Below are 4,473 nucleotides of genomic sequence, written 5' to 3'. Positions count from 1 at the left end.
TCCTCCTCTCTTCTAGAGCACTATGGGAAAAAAGAAATTCAATCACTATAAGGGAGGGGAAAGGGGTGGGCTGTAGAAATATTTGACTGAAAATAACCTTCATGCTAATCTGAGTCCTGACAGCAGTTCTTGAACAGGAGCCAGGTTAAACGTGTGCCTGGGCTCTCCTCAGGGGCCAAGGTGCCTGGGCCAGGCTCCAACAGCCTGCTCCTTCTTTCCTCCATCCCAAGACCCCCCTGTTTCATCTCCACTCGTCTCCCTCACACCTCCGTCTATTTATCACCATCCCCTCCCTTGCCACAGCACTCCCACTGCATCCCACAGTTCTCTGCTGGCCACAAAGGCACCTTGGGGCAGGTCTCTGTAAATCTTAGGACCATGGCCATGCTAGTCATGAGTGACAGGACTATCCCTTCCCAGAATTAATGCCCATTGCTGGCAGAGCCACTAGGCTGTGGTGGGCCAGGGAAGGTTTTTCTCACGTGGCTGTCAGCTGCAGGAGGAGAATATTGCATCCCATCCCACCTTACTGCTGGTGGCTGCCAGAGCTGTTCCCTCTGGCAGGTTGGGCTAGGCCCTCTGCCTCCTCCCAAGCACTACAGACTGCCTGTACCACCAGCTGAGCTGGAAGCACTCAGTGAAGCCATGGTGGAGTAGCTGGGGGTGGTTTGGCATGAAGCACTGCAGCCCATCTCCTCACGCTGAGACCTCCCACCACTCACCGCAGCAGGGCTCAGCTGCCTCCCTGCCTCCAAACAGCAGACTTTTATGCCTTCCTTTCCATCAGGGCCTATATGAGTAGGTTTTTTAAGGTAGAATTTGGAGGATTCCTTAATATTATTGACCAAATTCCCTTCTCTTCCTAGGGGGCACAAGAGAACAGCAGAAAAAGGCTCTCCCTGCAAGTAGGGTACACCTAAAGAATCAGCCAGGCACACCTAAAGAATCAACAGTAAAGATGACAGGGTTAGATTTCCTCTTTTCTTTTCAAAGTGCAACACCACTCACAATCTATGGAGCTGGTATGTTTGGTAAACAGGCTGGACACTAGTGTGGGAGACAGGCACTATTTCCCATCAGGTGCACTCATCCCAGACCACACACCTGTTTTGTGTCAAAGCTGCCCGAACTTGGTGGGAACCTACAGGGGCACTGTCCCCCTGGGGAAGCACAGTCCTTTGGGCTTACAGCCCCTCCACAATGCCAGGCCCAAGCAGCCTCATTGTTCCACAAGTCTCTTATTTCCTACACACACCTGCTCTACCTCAGCATATTCCCTGTCCCTGGAAAACACTAGTTTTTTCCACCAGACTATTCCAGGTCCTCTTAGCGGGGCAGGTAACTCCTCACCTGCTGTGGTGGTTTAACAGTCTGGTTTTCAGTTAGTGGGAGGCCCCGGGCTGCGGCCCTGTGGGGATACGGCAGAGCCAATCAGTTGGCTAGTTTCGAAGATTGACACCCGGTTAAGCCACTTAAAAAGAGCTGGACCCGCCTCCGTGGCAAAGCGCATTTAAAAGCGAACAAGGCCCGGGAAAAGGCAGTCTGGCTTCCGGCCTTTGAACAGCTCAGTGGTTGGGCGCTGGACCCTTCCTGGGAAGCTTGCCGGACTCTGTCCCAGTGGGGCTGAGGCCCTTTCCCAGTGGAGCCCGCCAGTCCTTTTTTTGCTGGCGGTGCTGCTTGGGGGCCATCCCAACACCAGGAGCAACCATGTGGCCAGGGCCAGTGCCGGGAGTGGCCCTGCAGTTGGTGCTTGGGGCGACCCTGAGGCCAGGAGTGGCCAGGGCTGGGAGTGGCCGCCGCCATCCTGGGCCAGGAGCATCCACATGGCTCGCAATGAACTTTGTTTGTTTAGCCACTTTTAGCCAGCCATGCTGCGATCAGAAGGACAAAAACAGCAGCAGCTTTTCTTGTTTCCAGCACTCCACACGAAGAAAAGTGCTGAGTGGAGCCGGCACGGCTCGCACAGTGTCGGCAGAGACCCCATGAGTAGCAGCGAGAGGCACAGCGAGCAATTCCCCCCATGCACAGCCTGGATGAGAGCAGCCTTTCAGCACTGCAGAGCTCTATAAAACTGTTTAAATTAATAAAGCTTGAGAACAAATGAACACCAATTCTCTCCTGAATCAGCAAAAGGAAAGGGTGAAGACATGTAGAGATAACAACATGGGACGCTGAGGTCAGTGAAGAGTCAAATTCTAGATGGGAGGGAATTGAGAAGATGCCTTAGTCTTGGGCTGAAATTCTTTTGTAAGGCTATGGTGAAGATATATTTGATATATCAGACTTCGGTTTTTCCCTGTAATTCATGGAATGCACTGGGGGGATGTAGCATTCTAACCACAGCTGTGAGCAGAGGCATCAGTGTTGAAGTAAGCAGATATTGCAGCAGCTGTGATCCAATGAGAATCTTGAACAGAGCGAAATGAGAAACCTTGCCCCAGGAAAAGAAAGAAGAAAACTGCTGTTCCCAGAGACAGACAAGAAAAGAACTTTTGCTTTTATGCTAGAACAGCTCATCCTTAAAATAGTACCCCATAAGTTGACATGGCCCGTGAACACAGCTGTGGAAAAGCTGCAAGAGATGGGAAGGACTTTACAATTGCAGATTTCCAGGCGGCTGCTATTCATGGAAATGAAAAACCACAAGAAAACTGTTTTTTGTGGAGAAGTCTCCATGGCATGGCAAGAGAGACTCCTCTCCCTAAGAGAACTGAAGACTATTTTAGAAGTGGTAAACTGACTGAAAGTCCCAAGTTTTATCTCTTTATGTTGTCAGTGGGAAAGGAAAGAAGGTGTGGGGGGAGGAGAAGTGTTCTGAAGGTTTATTCTGATTTTCTTATTATTTTTCTTTTAATTCTGTTAATAAAATTTTCTCTATACCCTTGAAAGTTTTGAGCCTGTTTTGCCCTCCTCCTAATCCATATCTCACAGCAGGAAATGTGTAAATAATTCTAGTGGGTACACTGGCATTTAGCCAGCACTAAACCCACTACACCTGGTAACCCAGAATAGGCTTCCATTTCTCTGGAAATGGAGCTCACCTTGCTGGAAATCCCATGGGTGCCCTTATGTCTCAACCAGCTGCCCTGGTTGCAGACTTGCAGACTCCCACACTTGCAGTGTCTGGCTGCTGCCTCAGCTCCTCAGGCCAGCAGGGCCCTGCAGCCTGCTCTGTTCCTGGCAGAGGCTGAGCCTGCCTGGAGGTCTGTCCAACTCTCTAACACCAGGGCACGTGTGCTATGGGATGACCCAAAGCACCAGGGCTGCTCTGGGTGCTGAAGTGACTTGTTCTCACTTCTCATACAGTTGTATGCTGTAACTTCTGCTCCAAGTACAAGCACACCACTTTCAGTTTTGTATTTCACTGCAGAGAGAGTCCCAAGCCCCATCTCTTCCATGCCTCGGTGGGGAGGAAAGTGCAGACCTCTGGGCCACTTTGGATCTCTTACCTCTCTGGCTACAGTGTGATATCCAACTCCCTCTCAGCTTTGGCTGAACTTGCCCTCCTTGAACATTGGTGACTGGAGTCGTACACAGTATTCCTGTTTAGTTTTATTCTTCTTCATATCTTTACAGAAAATGGCACATAAATCACAGTTGCTGGATGACTAGAAGTTGTTACAGCTCCATATCTCAAACACCTCAATACTGAATTATTTTCTCACTGTATATACATTATTTACACTCCATGGGCTATCATCTAACACATCAAATGATCGGGGTGGGGGGGACAAAGACAAACAGGGGTTGGATGACTGGGCTTAACCCTTTGATGGAAGAAAACCAGTAGCTCTGGGAAAAGGGTGCTCACAGCTGAAAGCAGGACAGAAAGGGTCACCTGGAAGTCACTGTCCTACAGCTTTTGGAGGGAGAATAGTGCTTTACTGGGATGGGAAGGTGATGGTACCATGGAGTGAGTTTGGCTGTGTGGGTCTGCATGTGCTCCTATGGGATGTATGTACATGTTACAGGGTGTGTCAGGGTGGATGTGCATGGCTGTCATTCCCTTTAACACTCAGAGGGTGAGCTGGACAAATTTAATTCATAATACATTAGGTGGATGTTGTTGTCTCACCTGGAATAATGTATTCAATAAATAAATTCACCATTCATCCCCTCTGCAGGGGTGTAGGGTTTTGGTGTTTAGGGCAGAGTCCAGACCCAAGTGCCCAGCCCTGCAGGAACCAGTGAAATGGGCTGGGGTCAGCTCAGGGTGCCAGGTGGGACCAGGGTATCGTGCTTGTGGACTAAACCTGCCTCTCCCTGCCAAAGAGAGGCAAAATATAACTGCTCTTAAGCTGCAGTCCCTTCCCAGCAGACCTCAGTGCTGGGCAGGGAGAGATGGGTGGAAGGTGCAAACCACCCTAGATGTATGGTCATCGTTTTGTGCAAGCACTGCCATGGGCTTGTCCTGCGGCAGCCTGGGACAGAGGCAGAGGTGATGGCCAGCAGAAGGTGGCATGTCTGCCTGGG

Source organism: Poecile atricapillus, chromosome 1 (assembly GCF_030490865.1).
Source record: "Poecile atricapillus isolate bPoeAtr1 chromosome 1, bPoeAtr1.hap1, whole genome shotgun sequence".
Lineage (NCBI taxonomy): Eukaryota > Metazoa > Chordata > Aves > Passeriformes > Paridae > Poecile > Poecile atricapillus.
Note: the sequence above shows the minus strand (reverse complement) of the source record.